This window comes from Schistocerca serialis, chromosome 1 (genome assembly GCF_023864345.2).
Source record: "Schistocerca serialis cubense isolate TAMUIC-IGC-003099 chromosome 1, iqSchSeri2.2, whole genome shotgun sequence".
NCBI classification, from domain to species: domain Eukaryota; kingdom Metazoa; phylum Arthropoda; class Insecta; order Orthoptera; family Acrididae; genus Schistocerca; species Schistocerca serialis.
In genome coordinates this window covers 666869669-666890592 of record NC_064638.1, presented here as the reverse complement: position 1 = coordinate 666890592, position 20924 = coordinate 666869669, and the positions used below count along the sequence as shown (strand labels likewise).

General features: G+C 37.4%; 1 protein-coding gene across 1 annotated transcript in view; it reads right to left on the bottom strand.

Moving 5' to 3' along the window:
- Positions 1-1096: 1096 nt before the first annotated feature.
- Positions 1097-20924, bottom strand: part of LOC126422203 (sodium/calcium exchanger 1-like) — a 332770-nt gene continuing 312942 nt past the window's right edge. Inside the window, exon 10 of the mRNA XM_050087242.1 lies at positions 1097-1661. The gene's annotated coding sequence lies outside the window, so the exon portion shown is untranslated. The remainder of the gene's footprint in view (positions 1662-20924) is intronic.

The window sequence follows — 20924 nt, the reverse complement described above, 5'->3', positions numbered from 1 at the left end:
ATGAGGTTAAGGCTATGCCAGTAAGTGCTGTGCAGGATTAAGCCACAGTGAGACTGGGACAGTACTTGTGACTCTGCGCATATCTTTGTTGTAATATATAATTGAAGTGAAAGTTTGCTGAATGGCCTAGGTTATTTGGTAATTAGTATACCACAAAATAGTCCTGATATCACTTAAAATGGATGCCAGGGATGATTAAAAGGAAAAGTTATTATCTTCAAGAGTTGCACCACCCATACATCAAAATGGAGACTTTTAATGCTGATGCATTTCATACCTACACAAAAGAATCAGATGTAACCCTTAATGAAATTGCAAAGCTAATTAATAGATTCCTCAAACCATCTCCTGTTGATAAATTGTACAATGTAGCAGACATTGCTCCTTCTGACATATGCCAGGAAGTAGCTGCAAATGCTGGAAGGAAGAAATTCAAAGAAAATGAGTTGCGCTCATGTGTGGACATGCACTATCAAGATCTAGGTTGAAGTCAGGAAGGATCCTTTTACTGTCAAGCCTGCACTAGATATATCAGTCAAGAAAGCTGGAGAAAAGCTGCGAGGAGCCAAAATAAGTCATCTCCAGGCAGGGGTAAAGCCAGCAGAATGCTTACCAGCTAGATATAATTTAGACTGACCACGTGGAGATTGTTGAACAGGTTAGAAACAGGCAGTGGCAAATCTAGGCACAACAACCAACACTGTTTGAATGTGGAGACACACAGACAACAAAACTGTGTCAGCATTTGTGTTGTCCTGATGCTTGCAATGAAGAGGAGTTGTTCAATGAACAGGAAAACACTGTAGGAGTAGTTTTTAAAGGAAATCATATTTGCTATTGACCATAGAAGGTATTTATTACACAGTTGCAGTTTTGCCCTTTGGGTCATTTTCAAGTGGTACTGCAAAAGACTTTGCTTCAGCACATAATAGACTTTAAAATCCTCTAATGTGATAACATGTCATTATCAAAAATTAGCTCATTTCTGGACAAAGGCTGTTTGATATAACAATGATACTAATTTCAAGAAATCAGCAAAATTTAACATTCTTCTGTTTTTATTTTCCTTCAGTTTCAGCCACAGTCACAACAAAAGTCATTTTTTGTGTGGACTGGATGCAGAAGATCATGTCCATTTTCAAACCATGGCCTACAAAAGATTTTATGGTGATAACAAAGGCAAAATTACAATGTATCTCTATGATTGTACATACAAGCTGATCATTACATAAAGCATTACAAAAATTTTACACCTTTGCAATACATACAGTTTCCACCAATGTACATATGAGTAACCAAATATGCTTTATACTGCACCATTAACCATTACATAGATATCTACATCTAAAAAAATCTACATATATATTCTGCAAGCCACCTTAAAGTATGTGGCAGAGCGTACCCCTTACTACAACTAGTCATTTACTTTCCTGTTCCACTCACAAATAGAGCAAGGAAAAAATGACTGTCTATATGCCTCCACATAAGCTTTAATTTCTTGTGTTTTGTCTTCATGGTCCCTGCATGAAATGTATGTGGGCGGCAGTAGGATTGCTCCACAGTCAACTTCAAATGCTGGTTCTCTAAACTTTCCAGTAGTGTTCTACAAAATGAATCTCTTCTTTCCTCCAGGAATTCCCATCTGAGCTCCCAGAGCGAACCTGTAACATTTGCATGCTGATCAAACCTAGTGGTAACAAATTTAGCAGCTCGCCTCTGAATTGCTTCAATATCTTCTTTCAATCTCACCTGATGCGGATCCCAAAAAATCAAGTAGTACTCAAGAATAGGTCTCACTAGCATCCTATATGCAATCTCCTTTGCAGACAAACCACGCTTTCCTAAAATTCTTCCAATAAACCGAAGTCCACCGTTCGCCATCCCTACCAGATATTTAAACAATGCGACTGTGTCAATCAGGACACTACTAATATTGTAACTGAACATAAACAATGCGACTGTGTCAATCAGGACACTACTAATATTAACTGAACATAACACAGGTTTGTTTGTATTCCTACTCATCCAAATCAAATTAACTTACCTCCCCCCCCCCCCCCCCCTGTTTTTTTTTTTTTTTTTTTTTTTTTTTTTTTTTTTTTTTTTTTTTAAAAAACCAGCTGCCATTCATCATTACCAACTAGAAATTTTGTCTGGGTCATCTTGTGTCAACCTGCAGTCACTTACCTTTGACACCTTCTTCTTGTACACTACAACATCATCAGCAAACATCTGCAGACTGTTGCATACCCTGCTGTCTGCCAGGTCATTTATGTATGTAGAAATTAGGAAAATAGCAGTGGCTGTCTCACACTTCTCCGGTGCACTCCTGGTGTTACCCCAGGAACACCTCATGAACACTCACTGGCTAGGACTTGGTTCTATTCCTTAAGAAGTTTTTGAGCCAGTCTCATATCTGGGAGCCTATTCCATGTGCATGTATCTTCGTTAACAGTCTGCAGTGGGGTACTGAGTCGAATGTTTTTCAGAAATCTAGAAATATGGAAGCTGCCTGTTGCCCTTCATCTATACTTTGCAGCATATCATATGAGAAAAGAGCAAGCTAGGTTTTGCATGAGTGTTGCTTTCTAAAGCTATGCTGATTCCTGGACATGAGCTTATTGCTCTCTAGGAAATTTATTATATTCAAACTTAGAATATGCTCCAGAATTCTACAGCAAACTGATGTTGAGGATATTGGTCTGTAATTTTGTGGGTCCATTCTTTTACCCATCTTAAATGCAGGAGTCACCTGTATTTTTTTTTCCATTCACTTGGTACTTTGCACTGGTTGAGTAACTAAGTAAGGGGCCAATGATGCAGAAGACTCTGTGTAAAACAGAATTGGGATTCCATTTGGACCTGGTGACTTATTTGTTTCTCTATGCCAGAGATGCTTATTACTAGGTCATTCATATGGAACTCTGTGTGAGAGCCAAGTAATAGTACATTTGTACAATTCTCCTGCAAGAATGATTTCTTAAAGGTGGAATTTAAAACTTCGGTCTTCCTTTTACTATCTTCTGCTGTCAAACCAGACTGGTCAATGAGCGACTGGACAGAAGCCTTAGACCCACTTAGAGATTTTACACAGGATCAATTTTTTTGGGTTTTCCATCAGATCTTTAGCCAAGGCAGCTATTCAGTGCTTCAGGCATAGATCATTTCGCAGATGCATGAGTCGCTACTGATCTTTGCCTGCCGTCATTTTCATGTCCTGTTTTGAACCAAGAATGCAGCAGCCTTTGCTTCTTCAACATTTTCTGCATTTCACTATTGAACCATGATGGCTCTTTTCTGTCCTTAAGGGGACTGGTATGTGAATACCAGAAGAAGCCATGAAAAATTTGTCAGATTTCTAAACTATGTAACCCAAAGAACTGAAAGTCCATATAATGCTTACCATCTTTCATGTATGAACCACACCTTTAGCTCTCACTCTTTTTTAATTGTATATTTTTGTTGCAAGTGAAATAAACCATGCTAATTATTTATGTACATCATAGGTACACATTCCTCAAAACACAAACAAAGTAGAACGTTTATTTTTTTCTGTAAGTTCTTTACACTGTTATCTTTCAAGCAGACTATTGAAAATATGGTGCTCTCATAAATTGTGGTACAAAACATTTTTGAGTATGATTATCAAAAATTTTGGAAATGAATTCAGGATATTTCTTCAAAAAAGCATTTTATTTTCTAAGTTAAGTCACAAGCATCATCTACTTTTTAGGTAAGCACGTTTTAAATCAGCTCTCTGTCTGTAATAGTTTTTATCCAAAGTGTACCAGAACATGAAATAATTTAACTTTCAGGAAATTCAAGTTAAAGTTTAAACTTGCTTTTTCTATTAAACTTGCATGGCACTAATGCATCCCAGGTCCATATTCATCTTGTTCCCTGTATTGTTCTTCCTCCCTTCTCTTTTTCACACCTCTTATTCTTGGCTCCTTGGTGGCTTTCAGCACTGACTTTTCTGCTTTAAAGAGTCTCCTTCGCTTGATGGCTATTACAGCTCTATGCATAAGTAGTCCACCAGGTACTTCCACCAATTCCACAACATTAAGCCTTGACACTGCACCATCACTGAAACAGCATCTAGCACACCTAATTTCAAAGTGTTTAGTCCTACTAGAACGGTTTTTGGTATCTGTTACCATGTACAACTACTGAAACTTTCATTTGGATTTTGAGTCCTACCATGTAAACATTTCTCTAATGTGTCACTGAGATCCCTATATATAGGTTTTATAACATCCATTATAGCAAATGGCAAAGAATATTTATGGTTGTAAGTCTCCTATTGAGTAACAGCCCTCTGGTAGCCACACCATGAATCACTGCCAGGTGGGCAGAGTGCATCACATGGGTTGTCATCTGTGGAGGATTTATGAAAGAAGGTTGCCCATACTGCCTTTTTCATTCCCTCATGGTCATTTTTATTTTTTCGTATGGCTTGTCCATAAAATACTAGCAGCTAATTTCTTTCTCTTCAAATTCCTCTTGAAGTTCCTCAGTCTTGCATCTAAAATCTTTTCTGAAAATGTCCAACACATTCAACTTTTTCAATTTTTGTGTCAGCATAAGGTTTGGATTCACAAACTTTTTGGTACCCTTTTGGGTCTCCATCTCCTAGGGTATACATCACACCATATTTCTACATTGACCTGTGAAATATCTTCACAACACCTTCAGATTCCATCCCTCCATTATACCCACTAAAATTAATGAAACATTTATGATTTTCAGTTCCACTAGTACTGCCATGACAATACTTCGTAATACATTCCCCATCAATGACTTTACCATTGTACAAGGAGGTAGCTGTCACTGTACTGTTTAGGGAAATATGGCCTCTTTGTTGACAGGATGCATCCAGGGCTGCAGACACATTTATTGCTGCCATTCATGTGTACACTTTTCTGAATAGCATTTTTCTACTATCATTTTTTAATTCTCCTGAAGTTTGTAGAATAATTTTATTGTACCTGTCAAACCTTGTATGGGGAGGTAAGCCTAGAAGAGTGCAGAAAATTTGTGCACTTCTGTACCCTTTGCCTATACTCCTCATAGCATAAGCAAGTTTAATATTTGTTATACACTCTCTGTTTAGTTACACCACAAGTATAACCACATTCACTTAAATCACAAAAACTGCAAACAAATCTTAATTTTTATGCACATCTTCTAGCATGTATCTCCTCAACTTCCTTCACACCACTTTTGCCACATTCCTTACACTGCAAAGCTTTATTTATTAGTTCAGATAGAGCAGAGAGTTCAACAATAACACAACCTGAATCAATAGCTGGCATCTCTATATTATCAGCATTAATACTGTCAAGACCATTGTCCAAATATTTCTGTTTTAGCTTCGAGGCACTTGGAGTAGCTGAAGCTGATTTGAGTGTTGTATGTATCAAGTTATATTTCAGTATTAGCAGAGTTAATCCATTTGGTGAACTAATTTCCATAAAATTTACATTGTTTAACACTGAACTTCTTAATTGTTCCTATTGCTTTCAAGTGGAATAAAAACTCATGCAGACAATAAGAAACTCATGCGCACAATAACCTCACTGTAAACAAAATATTTTCACCAAAACAACAGCAAACAATGACCAAACTCTCTGTATAAACAAAAGATAAGCAACTGTGAAGCTTTTGCAGCTTAGTCAATTTAAGTGACTAAAAAGTCATGAAAACGAAATGAATGAGAGCAAAACTTTATTTTTGACAGAGAAGACTGTGTGCCGTGGGGATGTCATGGTGCGTGCAGCTACTTTTAAATTTCTCTAATTTTGGTACTTTCTGTGGTCCATTTTCCTGGAAGTAAACTTTTTCTCATTCAGGAAACTACAGAGAATTTTTTAAGACAAAAATTAAAAAATCGACTTTTTGACAGTTATTCACATACAAGTCCCCTTTATCTACTTACTGGGCACATACTTGTCCAGAGCATAATTTACAATCTGCTTAAAGTTTGCCTATAATTCCTCTATGGTCATCATTCTGGATCTAAATGATTGCAGTTCATTGTCTAAGTGAGATGCTAACAACTACTTTATCTGCTCTTTCTAGCAGAAATGCTCTCCTAGCCATCTTGACTGATTTATTACCTTTCATATCCATAGTCACTATGATGGCATCATGATGACTAATCCCCATCTCTATACTGATGCCGTACTGATAAACCTTGTATGAACATACAGTGTTAATTCTTTCCACTTGAACACAGTGCTGAAGTGCTGTGCTAATCCAGTCACATCATGACCTCAGTAGAGCTCACTAACAGTGATATCTGACAGCCTCACATGCAATTGGAACATGACATGCACTTTTAGTCAGCAATAACAAACCATTCTTAACAGTATCAACCTTCATTTCCTTCGTTTGCATTTCTTAAACACATGCAGCCATGAGATTATGTACTTTATAATAGAAATAAAATGGAACCATAACAAGGCATGCCCAGAACTATGCAACTGGCAGTCATGACTGATGTAACAAGTTGAAAATTAAAATTTTTTTCTTTGTAATTTTTTCTTCATAGTTTTTATTAAAGTAATCATCAAGCACTAACTGTTAAAACTGACAGACCTCTATATCCTGCCCATGGCCCATTATTTCCACATATTAACTGATTTGAAGACCAGTGATTCATACTTATACCAAGTGGCTATAATTATGCTTTGGTGCTGTGTAGTTTTTCATACATCAAGAAATATTTATTATAACAATCAAGCTGACATTGGTAATGACAGGCATTCTATTATATGCCCTGTTTTAACGTGTATTCTATGCCCTTCAAGCACAATTCATTTCCTGCGTAGTTACCTAAGTACCTGGCACTTCCAACATCTTACTTACGGCACGTTTCATATGTGTGGCAATTGGTTGGCTGACCAGTAGTCCACTCATTATTTATATATTAGATTACTACCTTTTTCCTTATCATGAATGGTAGTCCCTACATTATTTGTACATTAAATTACTATCTTTAACTCTTATCATGTGCTATATTCAGCTCACATCATAAAATGTTAAAACTTTCTAAAAACCATTTATCACCTGAACAGACAAATTCCTCATATTTACCATCCAATTAGTGAAACCTGTGATGTTTGGAAATGTCCTGCCTGCAGCACATTTCATTCATGCACTGGTAGATAGATGACCATGACTACCAGTTATGATAAGGAAAAAAGTATTAATCTAATGTAAAAATGAAGAATAGACTACCAACTTTAGTTCTATTATAATGCAGAGTAAATGATTGTAATTAATTGTAACAACTGTAATGAAGGTTTGCTACAACTAACTAAACCTGCATCTGATGTTTTAGTTATGTGTGAGGCAGTTGCATATCACTGCTAGTAACGTATTTCAACATTATGAGGTGACTAGGATGGCACAGCACTTCAGTTTGCTGTATTTGACTCAAAGAAATTTATGTTGTATTCTCATACAATGTTTGCCATGTAGTATCAGTGTAATGCTTAGTGGTGGGAATTAATGGATATTTGGTTATGTGCATGTGCATGATTACACTTAATGTCTAAGGTTTGTAAAAACACATATTGCACAGACATAAGATCTTTTTAATTCTTTGAGTAGTGTTCAGGTTGTACGTAATATCATGTGGCTACATTTGTTATTGTGCATTTATTAACATCATAAAATATTTTGTAGGCCATGGTTTGAAAATGGACAGGATAAAATGGAAGTGATTGTTTGAAACAAGTCACTGCAAAGGAATGACTATTATTGCAGCTGTGAGAGATATTGAAGGAAAATCAACATTTTAATGACCCAAGTTGCTGTTCCTACCCTCTATCAGTATGTTGGGATGTAATAAATTTGTGCCTTGAAAACCACGTGAGGTGCATGGCAGAGGGTATGTCACATTGTACCAGTTGTTAGGGTTTCTTCCTGTTCCATTCACATGTGGAGTGCTGGAGGAATTATTGCCTGAGTGTGTCTGTGTGTGCAGTAATTATTATCCTCACAATCCCTATGTGAACCATACATAGGAATTGTAGTGTATTCCTAGAGTCATCATTTAAAGTTGGTTCTTGAAACTTCATTAATAGACTTTCACAGGATAGTTTACATTTGTCATCAGGAGTCTTCCAGTTCAGTACCTTCATTACTGCTGTGACATTCTCCCATGGATTAAACAATCTTGTGATCATTCATGCTATCCTTCTTTGTATATGTCCAATATCCCCTGTTAGTACTGTTTCGTATGGGGCTCACACACTTGTGCAGTATTCTAGAACTTGTCGCACAAGTGATTTGTAAGCAATCTCCTTTGTAGAGTGATTGCAGTTCCCCAGTATTCTATCAATAAACTGAATTTTGCCACCTGCTTGACCCACGACTGAGTCTATGTGATCACTGCATTTCATGTCCCTACAAAGTGCTACGCCCAAATATTTGTATGAGTCAGCTGATTCCAGCAGTGACTCATTGATATTATAGTTATAGGATACTCTGTTTTTTCATTTCAGGAAGTGCAAAACTTTACATTTCTGAACATTGAGAACAGGTTGCCAATCTTTGCACCACTTTGAAATCTTATCAAAATCTGACTGAATATTTATGCATCTTCTTTCAGATAGTACCTCATTGTAGATAAATTTTTCAGTTGTAACTTATTATGACAGTCATAACTAACAGATATTTATTTTTGGGCATGTTGTTTTGTGGCACTGCTATCATGTGTGATGTGCCACAATTGTGTATGTAGATAAAGTGTAAGTGATAGTAATTAATCATAACAGTTGTAATAACAGTTTGTTACAGCTGACTAAAAGTGAATGTGATGTTTCAGTTGTGTGTGAGACTGTTGCATATTATTGCTAGCAACCTCTTCCAAGCATACAAGGCAACTAGAGTGCTGCATTCAATTGGAAAGAATTCACATTTCATGTGCTGTAGAGATGTAAAATTTTTGTGATGGTTTTTGTAATGGTCAGCTTGTATGTAATATCGTAGGGGTACATTGTAATTTTGCCTTTGTTAACATCATAAAATCTTTTGTAGGCCATGGTTTGAAAATGGACATGATTGATTGAAACTAACCACTACAAAGAAATGATCATTATCACAATTTTGATGGGTATTGAAGGGAGATAAAGATTTTGGTAACTGAAGTTGCTAGTCCTATCTTCCATCAGTATATCAGAACTTCATAAAAATGTCTAATATTGTGCTACTGCATATAATATTCTCCAAGATCTTAGGCTGGCAGCAACCAGAACGAAATACTACTATGTGTTTAGGTTTTTGTGATGGGTAACTGAAAGGGATCCAGAGAGCCAAGGAAGCAAGCTCCCCCAATACACTGGTTGTGTGCTGACAAGATCTGTGTGTGTGTGTGTGTGTGTGTGTGTGTGTGTGTGATGAAATTCCATTTCCTTGTGCAATGCTGGGTACTATATATCTGATCAGTGCTTTATATCGGCTGTCTGCAAAGGCAGAAGTGCACAAAAACTTCACCATAAATTGGACCCTTCTTCTCCAGAGACTCACACATAGCAGCTGTGCTATATCTGAATGGTGCGAAAATTGGCAGTTGACCCTAAATAACGAAAAGTGTGAGGTCATCCACATGAGTGCTAAAAGGAATTCATTAAACTTCAGTTACATGACAAATCAGTCAAATCTAAAGGCTGTAAATTCAACTAAATACCTAGGACTTACAATTACGAACAACTTAAATTGGAAGGAACATGTAGAAAATGTCGTGGGGAAGGCTAACCAAAGACAGCCTTTTAGTGGCAGGATACTTAGAAAATTTAATAGATCTACTAAGAGACCGCCTACACTATGCTTGTCTGCCTCTTTTAGATTACTGTTGTGCAGTGTGGGATCCTTACCAGATAGGACTGATGGAGTACATTGAAAAAGTACAAAGAAGTGCAGCACATTTTGTATTATCAAGAAATATGGGATAGAGTGTCACTTAAATGATGCAGGATTTGGGCTGGACATCATTGAAAGAAAGGTATTTTTTGTTTGACAGAATCTTCTCACAAAATTCCAATCATCAACTTTCTCCTCCGAATGCAAAAATATTTTGTTGACACTGAAATGATCACCATGATAAAATAAGGGAAATCAGAGCTCGTATGTAAAGATAAAGGTGTTCGTTCTTTTCGTGCGCTATAAGAGATTGGGATAATAGAGAATTGTGAAGGTGGTTCGATGAACCCTCTGCCAGGCACTTAAATGTGATTTGCAGAGTACTCATGTAGAGGTAGATGTAGATGCTTGTTTCAAATGGTTTTATCACTCATTCTGAAATAAAGAAACTAATAGCACAACTAGATATTCACAGACTCAGTTCATTAAATATGATAATGGTTTGTGAGAAATTATTTAAAAGAAGAAAAAAAAAAGCAGCAGCAGCTATGCTAGGAAAGCTGTGACAAAAACATTCATCTGACCCCCAAAATGCATTGTGTAACAAGATCAAAAGGAGATACAAATTCTGTCATTTATCAAATACTCGTCTCAGATGCAAACTACACTTTCACAATAAGAATGTAATGACAATGAGGTACAATTTACTTCACATAAGCAAGCAAAAAGTTGCAACCAAGTTTCCTGAAAAAGTCATTATTAGAGTCCTTAACTTCATGCCATCTAGGGAAAATTGGGAAAAAATATTTTTATTGAGAAATATGTTGAAATTATTAACAAAAATTTTCTAAACATCTTCCTTTACTATTTTAGTGTATTATATCCTCTTGAAGCACGAAAGTTAGATATTAAGAACAACTAAGAGGGATAACAAATATCCTTAAAGTTTCCAGTGAGAGAAACAATATTCTGCACTACTGTTGTGAAAGATACATCCTTCCCCAAGAATTTACTGATTGTCCTAAATCCCACAAAAAATCTGTAGAAGTTCATACAGACAGGCGAATATTTTGTGGAATAACAATGTGATAAGAAACCAGTCAGGAAAATTAGAACAATCTACGACAGAAGAAGCTTAAAAGCAGTATAACTAATTGAAAATAAAAAAATGAGATCAAGGTGACAAACACTAAAATTCTATGATGCTTCACTTCACTAGCTTGAAACCTCATCCAAAAATGCATAAATGACCAATACCTAAAAGCCAATGAATATAGGTACAGTACATACATATGGAAAAGTGTATGAATTCTTTTGATGCTGTAAATGACACGAAATTTTCCAACAGTCCAAGACAGTGCTGCCTGCAAACAGATGACATTTGTATGTCATAAGCAAATTGAATTATGTACAAATTTCTTAATAGTGGCACTCCAAATAAAAGTGACTGCAGCAGAGTGCCCCTACTCTGTAGTGTTGCCACACAGTTTTTAGTGACATTAATAAGAAGTGGTGAGATAACCACCATGATGTACTGCAATAGAGCCGTGGGTTGCTGGTCACAGTGTGACAACATACAGGTCAGAATAACATTTACACCTAAGGACTGTGAGATGAGCTAGCCATAGGCAGAGGAAAAATTCATTGTGTGGAGGTAATACGCGTAGCAAATAGGTCAATGTCACCACATCAGGACAAGACAAGTTATGCGCTATGTGACTGGGTGCCAGGTTTTAGTGTAACAAATACGCACCAGAGCAATATAAATAGGTCTGAATTTTGAGGCAGAGGCACTTTGGAATCCAGCAGTACCACCATGGCACCTGGGCTATGGTGGATGGAGAAATGACTAGGCATCACCAGCAGCAGCCATGGGTTCAAGACCAAGTTGGACCAGCCACTGCCAACACTGAGTTCCTTGAGGGACTCTGTGCCACAACACTGCTGACCTGCTGCCTGAGCCAGTGACGATCTGACTCCTGCTGGAGATCAGCAGGTCGTATCCCATGCACACCAGCCACCTTTGGCAGCTGTGTAAACTGATTTGAGGATGGGTCGCAAGGAGAGGCCATTCTCCCCCTCCCATAGGAATGCCATCACAGCACAACATGCAGCACTGCTGGTGTCATGACTGTGGCCTATAAAGGCCAAGGTTGATGGAGTGAAATGTGTTTGCCTCGTAGAGCTAATGATGCAATGTGTGATGAAAGTAAGTTGAATAAATGCCTTACTTTTGGTCAATAGTGTATCCACTGAGCCTCCTGGCCCATTGTTACCTCCACTCACCCTACCAAGTGCAACCACATTCAACAGAGTGGTGTCAGCAGCGGATCTTTGAGCCCGTCACCATGCCTTTCACCCCTCCCTCCAGCGAGGTGATAGCAAATCAGTGCATTTTGTGACAGGTCAGGATCATGGCAAGTCAGTGGGTTTTTACCAGGGGTTGAGTTCTGCTGGTAAGTTTAGTGTATGACATGATGGTATTTTTGAGGAGGCATAAATATAAGTATTAACTTTCACCTCGTTGATATGGGCAATAAGGGTGTCATGAGCAAGAAGCATTGCTCATTGTCTAGTACTATATTAGATGGTAACTAAGAGTATTGATTCAGGAGGTGAAGCTGTGGTTAGTTATTGTTTCAACATTAGTAGTAATTATGAGCAGTCACTCAGGTGAGGGTAATTAAGCTGTAGTAAGGTGTAGTATGATAGTGTTATGATTAAGTGTTCTTGTAATTTGAGTTTGTTTTGTGCAGAGCAAGGAATATGGTTCATTATTTATGCATTTAGGGTAGTCATACATTCAAGTGTTTCTTTTTGGCAATGTTAGAATAATTCACAATAAGTAAACATATTGTGGTCAGCACCACAGGGAACAGGGTTTCCAATAACTGCACGATTTTGAGAATTTTAAGAGATGAAGTAGATAAGGTGTGAGCACACAGTGCAAAACAGTCTAAGAGATTAGAAGCACTTGATGCTCAGGTGAAGGCAATAGCTTGTCACAAATATCCAGATTATACAGAGAAGTTGTAGAGAGAACACAATGAATGGCTGGTTGAAGATGTTGGGAGGTGAGCAATATGTAGATTATGCAAATAATGGAAAGAGGGGAAGCAGAGAGGAGGGAGAAAGAGGAATCTGAGAAAGAGAGGAGTAGGTTTGTGAACAGGTTACTCATTCCCGCAGAACAGCAGACTACAATTAATGTAGTTGAAAGTGTTGGCCCTGGGAAGCTCAAATTAACTGTTGATGGTGATGAAATACATGTTCCATTCAATTTATGTGGGACACAAAATAATGATGTTACTGAAGTTAAGGAGAGTAATGTAAAAGTACCAGTCCCGATGTCCAGTGGAGCTATAGAGTCTGAGGTAGCAGGAATGAGTGTGGGGTATAATGAAGTGACTAAGTGTGGGGATGGCAACACGAGTAATTAAAAGGCAGTAGTATCTGCTCCATCGGGCAACAGTAGGTGTCTTGTGGAGGCTGGAGGGCCTGGGCCAGATGCACAGGGAAGAGCATGTGCCAGTCATTTTTGCATTTTGCAGAATGAAACTGCAGACAGTGTTGTTGTTTAGGATACTACAGGGAATGTACAAGAATTGGTTGATAGTTATGTTGCAAATGTTGGTGGCAGAAATGGTACAAGGACACATATTCCCTCGGAAGCAGAGTGAACAGAAAAAAGGAGATGAGTGAATTGAGTGATCAAGTTAACAGGGCTGAATCTATTGAAGACTGTATGCCAGAAGTCCAAAATATAGTGTGAATGGAAGTATTGGATCACAGCCTTGCATCTGATATGCACACCAAACTGTTTAAAGCACAGATGAAGCCTGATGTATGCAGTGAGTATGAAGTCTGTGCAGGGTATGACGTGAGCTTGAAATTAAATGTTCTGACTGGACATCACACAGTTAACCTTCAGTGGCAGATAGCTGTTGCTGGTGTAGAGCTGTCATGAGGTGCATCTGTTGAAGAAGATAAATCAGTTAAAACATATAAAAATACATTAGGTAGTAATTAGCATGGTAAAATGCACCAGGCACCAAGAAGTTGTTCTGTTTGAGCAGGAGTACAGTGGGAGGAGTAAGTGGGACTACTTGTCAAATTATTGTGAATGGTAGTGATGTATGTGATTTTCTACTAAGGATAATTTTTGGAGTGTGTTATCTTGTGAAGCATAAGGAGAACTGTTGCTGCAAGGATGATGTTCTCAAAAGTGTTCCAAGACAAAGGATTAAAAAACCACTGGACAGCCAATGAAATGCCAGGCATAATATTTTAATGGAGCCAGACCATGTTTTGATAAAGTTGACATGTTAAGGCTAATTTATTAGCAAGGGTGACTCTCAATTTTTGTTTTTAAGTGTGGAACGGGGAGCTAGAAATGGTTTGTGTGTAAGCATGGCAAGAGGCCTAGCAGCAAAATATGTTTTGTAAAAATTGAGTTAATGAGCAGTGCAAGGGACCCTTGAGAGATGTTATGAGATTAAGCAGTATGAGCAAGAGACAAGAAATAAATTTATGGACTTTTTATACACTAATGTAGTAATTGTGTAGGGTTTAAGACTAGCCAGTTGAACAGCATATAACTATTCTGTAGATTAAGCATAGAAGTAGTTATGATGGAGAACCAGGTCATAACAAGATCTGAGGAGTCTTCTTCATGGAGGGGGGTAATGTAGTGTCTCTATCCAGTTTTTAGTGAAATTAATAAGAAATTTCGAGAAAGCCACTGTGAAATATTGCAGTGGTAGCCACATTGTGGCAACATGTGGGGCAGAATAACATGTATGCTGCAGGAATGTGAGATGAGCTGGTTTAACTCAGTGGAAAACTGCACTGTGCAGCATCAATAATCATAGTAAATGGGTCAATGTCACCGCATCAGTGCAAGACTCTTGTAATAGTTTTAGCAAACATGAGCCACAGTCCTTTAAATAGGTCTGAATTTTGAGGCAAAGACACTTCGGGGTTGGGCAGTACTACCACAATGTCAGGGCCACACTGGATGATGAAAGAACTGGGAATCACCAGTAGCAGCCATGAGTTTGGGACTGGGTTGGGCCAGATGCCACCAGCACTATGTTCCTTTTGGGACTTGGTGCCACACTTCTGTCCACCTCCTGCCAGAGGGCAGCAGGTCATGTCCCATACACAGCATCAGCACGTGCTGCCACAGTAAGTACATGTGGGGCTGAGTTGCAAGGGGAGACCATGGCAATAGGTCACATCCCACACATAGCAGTCACTATGTGTCACCACAGTAAATACGTGTGGGGCTGAGTTGCAGAGGATCACCATCACAGCACAAAATGAAGCACCACTAATTTCGCTACAGTGGCCAACTGAAGCTTGTGGCCACCCTCCCAGCTGTCATCAGCACCACAGGGTACCTACGGGAGCATCTCCTCACAGGATGGAAGCAGCCGTCCATGAGCCAGCACCAGCCAGGGTCAATGGAGTGAGGCATGTTTGCAAAGCAGTGGGAGAGATTTGTTTCACAGTATTGAAGATGAAGAAGTGGTCATAGCTCTTAAGGTATGCATTTTAGAGCCCATGTTTATTAGACGTTTTTGCCTTGAATTATCATTCCTACCATATCCTTGAATGCCGACTATTCATCCTGGAACATCCTGTATACATTTACATGTCTGTGACAAGTTCGATATCACATCAGAAATGATAATATGTTTCAGTCTTTTTACTTATTCCATATCCATGGGGACTATTTCACATAGAACCTGTTTAAACAACATTACCGTACATCTTTTCTTGCAAATATACTTTACGTGTTTTTGTTTATTTAAAAAGATACTGAAGCATCTCCTCACTAGAGATCTTTGGAATGCAAAGCAGATTTAATGTAGTCTAATCTAGAACATCTCACTGAGTCTCTTCAGGAACATAGGGATTCTTACACTTACATGGCAATACTTTTATTAATGGTGTTGGTTAATAACAAGAGTGGATTAAATATGAACTGTTTAAATCACAATCACAATACCTAAGTTTCAGAATGGAACTGTGGATTATGGCACAGAACTGTATAATATATGCCAGAGGATCAGGTAGCAAACTGAAAATCCCAAGGTACTGGTATTCAAAAACTAAGTAACAGGATACCTTATTATACCAACAGCAAATTCAGTCAAGAAAATGAAAAAAAAAAAAAAGAAAATGAGACAGAATGACTGGCCAGGTACGTACTTGCAGGAGGCAAACTATAGTGAGGCAAATTATAGTGAGGACAAGGGCAGAAAAAGTTGAAGAGTGAGAAGTCAGAGAGACTAGGAGGTCAGAGATAGTACATTAGTAAGCATTGCCAGCTTCATTTCAAAGATGGTGAGGACAGAGTGAGAAGTAAAAATAGTTTACCAGGAGAAGAAATGAACAATGCAGTTAAGAAGTAGGAAGGAAATTAAAATAAGTAAATAAATAAATATATGAAAAAGCGTATGTGCAGGGGGGGGGGGAAATGTTAATGGAGATTTAGGCCAGAAGGGTTAATGGACATTAAGTTCAGAAGAGTGTCAAGATGTGAGGATGTGTTAGAGAGCAACTACCTATTGTGACGTACCTGGTCTGATATCAGCTAGTAGTTCCTCAGTTGGAGCGATCATGATGAAAAATTGGTTGTAAATATGGGTGGGTACAGCATTATAGCACTATCTACATCCAATAATGTAGTTGACATACACACATTTGGTTTCACATATTTTAATTCCATAAATGTCAGACCTCCTGTCACTGAATTAATTATGGCCAGCCCATGTCTCAATTACCTACTTAAGTCTCATTTGCCAGGTATGCATATCTGCACTTCCTAATTATATGATAATAGTCACTGGGCAGTATAACCTAATCAACCATCAACAGTCTCGCTAAGATGAACAATACATGTGGCACTTTTATATTAAAGTTAATCAGTAATAATTATTAACTGTTCTATTTCACTATCCGCCTTCTTATTCACAACAATACATGGTTGCTCCATCACATTATTATGGTTCTGAATGATAAGGGTTCCACTCTCGAAATTTTGGAACAGACTGACTATAAAATGGCTTCAGGCCAAGTGCTTATAAAGCTTTACAAAAATCGCTAATAAAGTTCACATAGTTAAATATGTAATTTTGATAATTCACATTTAGAATTTTACACCTCCTGTTGATTGATCGGTGTAGGAACAATGGTTTTGCTGTGAACTTTATGTTACAATCAGAGTTTTGACTGAAATAAACCTTCTTGATGATGAAAACTGTAAAAATAGCTAAATAAACAGTACTAATATAATAGAGGGAAACATTCCACGTGGGAAAAATATATCTAAAAACAAGGATGATGTGACTTACCAAACGAAAGTGCTGGCAAGTCGATAGACACACAAACAAACACAAATGTACACACAAAATTCAAGCTTTCGCAACAAACTGTTGCCTCATCAGGAAAGAGGGAAGGAGAGAGAAAGACGAAAGGATGTGGGTTTTAAGGGAGAGGGTAAGGAGTCATTCCAATCCCGGGAGCGGAAAGACTTACCTTAGGGGGAAAAAAGGATGGGTATACACTCGCACACACACACATATCCATCCACACATATGGATGGATATGTGTGTGTGTGCGAGTGTATACCCGTCCTTTTTTCCCCCTAAAGTAAGTCTTTCCACTCCCGGGATTGGAATGACTCCTCACCCTCTCCCTTAAAACCCACATCCTTTCGTCTTTCCCTCTTCTTCCCTCTTTCCTGATGAGGCAACAGTTTGTTGCGAAAGCTTGTTTTTTGTGTATATGTTTGTGTTTGTTTGTGTGTCTATCGACCTGCCAGTGCTTTCGTTTGGTAAGTCACATCATCCTTGTTTTTAGATATAAATAAACAGTACCATACATAAAAGTGTTAATTTCCAGAAACTAATTAAGTATTGACATTGCTATCATGTTTTGGACATTAGCTACATCAGTACTTTAAGGATTTCTTTGGGTTATTTTTCTAACCTTATCAATAACATAGCAGTTATGTCTGTTTACATATTAACAATGTGACTGGAATAGGAAATAATTACTGTTAGTTAACTGAACTGAGCTTTAGCAAAAATAGTTACTTGAAGTAGTTCAAATTAATTAGGAAATTATGCTGACTAATGTAATTTAGCTGGTCTTATACTCGGATTTATAGAATGACAGGTTTATCGTAAGGCACAGCTCTGACTAACACAAATGATAGGAAAGTGAAAAAAAATATCATTTAAGGAGGCGAATAACAAAACAAATGGGAATGGGTAACAGCTTGCTTTGTTACACCATCTCCAAATACTAGCATCACATGAGAAGATCCAAACAGCTTGTGTGGCACACATGGCACTCAGGTCCCTTGAATCATGCTGTAGAGCAACTTGGTACTGAGTGCCCCCAAAAGCTGACAGTTCTTCTGTGGCCATTCATGCACATTAAAAAAAAAAAAAAAAACTGTGGCAGTAGTCTATAACAGTTGCCTTACTTGTATCTTGGATTATTCTTTATTGTTGCTCAATATTGACAAATATTGACAAACAGATATTTAAAAATAATTGTTGATGAATGGAGTGGGCATATTGTAGTGTGTCACTTATAAGGAAAAATGTAAGTAAGCCAAAAAGACAGTAAAGTGCGACTGTTATTCTGGGGAGTGCTGTTGACTTGATCAGAGAAAGATAAGCAGTAGGGGAACGTGTTGCTTGGTTGTCTTTGCACAAAGACATATGAAACAAACAGATATATTTTTGAGGTTAGAAATTTTAATTTCCATCTCAATGTTTTAATAGTTCGTTAATTTTTCATACAGGCTAGTGAGAAATAACTATTTTATTTTGTTTTTACCAAACTAAAAATTATGGGTATGGTGTACCCACAAGATAATGTATTTGGGTGCTCAAGCCCTGGTGCACCCACATAGTCAGCGTGCATGGTTGAAAATAATGAATCTAATAATAATACTCATTTGTTTTACATGTGAATAATTGGGAGCACAGTGACATAACTGAAACATATTTATTAATTTTACATAAATTTAAAATGTGACTTTGTATTTGGGTTGTAAGTACAAAAATTATTTTGAATATTGTCTCTAATCCATATTCAAGAGACTTGTATCATTCATCGTGCATCTTATGTGTTCAACAATACTTCAGTCAAATTTTCCTAATGTTACAATGCATTTCAGGAAATTCCCATTGCTTCAGTTATTTGATTTTCTACTCTTTCCATGAAACACCATGATTTGTGGTCTCAAAAACTGAATCACATTTATAAAATGTGTAATAATATTGTACCAGCACTCCTTTTCAGAATCTACAAGTTTTTGTCTTTTAAAGACTTACTCAGCACAATCCATTTTTATAGTTGCTGAAATGTGTAGAACTTTTCTCATGCCTGTTTGATATAAGGCTAATTGCTGCCAGTCACTGATGCCCTCACAAAATTTATTATGCTTTGTATTAAAAACAACATAAGCAGCAAACAGCATATTTTGAATCCAAATAGAGCAGCCATTCTCTGTGATACTCTCCCCACCAAATATGCCCCTTATGGGGAAGAGGGGGGGGGGGGGGGGGAGGGGAGAGAAGAGGCATCACCTGTAACTCTCAGGAAAAATGAAAAAAAAAAGAATAGTGCATTCCAGTGTTTTTTGTGCAAGAAAACAATTTAAAAGTCAATATAACATTGGTTTTTAACATGTTTCTTCAAAAATATTAAAAATATACAATACCCCAGGTATAGTGCCCTCTCTACAAACTACAGTAACATCAACTTGTAACTTATCATCTTCATCAGTTGTCAGAAAATTTGCAATATTAAAAAAAATAATTTTTCCTTTTCTTTGTAAATAATTCAGTGCACTGAAATTGATAGGACAAGATAAAGGTGACCCAGTACCAAGTGGCACAAAATATTCTGGTACAATTTACGAAGGAACCAATCTAGCTTTTATTTGAAATTTAATGCAGTGATATAAATTAAGTGATAGATGTGTTGTTACTGAGTACTTTAAGAAAGACAAAGGGAGCATAAAGTACAACCACACTCATATACTTATGCATGACTGACCATGACTGATATAGTGGCAAATGGACTTTACTTGCATTTAAGGGACCTGGTTCAATTTCCTGACCAGCCACCAATTTCAGTTTTCTCAACCAATTTAAGGAAATATTGAGATGAGTCAATAAAATGGCTACACACACTCCCTTCTCTTCCAAAAAACAAAACTTCATTTCTAATTACCTTAGCTGTTGACTGGATGTAAAACTTCATTTCTTCCTTCTTTCAGTATGCATGCACTGGATAGTATACCCCATTATACCTTTTAGCAATTCAACTGAGAGAAATTAGCTCTCATCATCAAACAGAGCATTTTTTACTCTCTAAAATGACATTTTACACTTAAAGGAACTGAGTAGGATACACCAGCTTGCATTTGCAGTTCGGAACAGAAGTTGTTACACCTTTCAGTGCATTTTAATGAATATTTTACTATACAAGGTATATATCTTAAGCAACATTGTTGTAAATTTTCATGGTTCTAGTGTTTCAAATTCAAAATATAAAAAAATAATTCATTAACAAATATTAAGTATAAAAATCTATGACTCTTGAGGTGCAATTTTCTCAAAAAGTTATTTTTATGAGTGCAGTTTTTATGGCACACTCCTGAGAAGTGTGGGAAGAATTGTGTGTTTAGGCCAAATATGCTGAAGTTTTGCACGTGTGTCAGACAGTGTCTCTAGTAAGCCCATCAACTGATCACATCACATCATTCTTTTCAGTTATGAGCATACAGTGAGCACTAAAGATGCCTAGAAAATAGTATGAGGGGCTGGTGAGAGATTTCACCTGATGTCATGCAGCCAACATAACACAACTGTGATGCAGTTGCATCTTCTTGACGATACTCGATGACACTCTGCAGGGGCAATGAAGATGCTCCTCCAGCATTTTAGATAGGAAGTGTTTGATTACCAACAATACAACCCATAATTGGTTCCCACAGAGTTTCCTCTATGCTCACATGAACT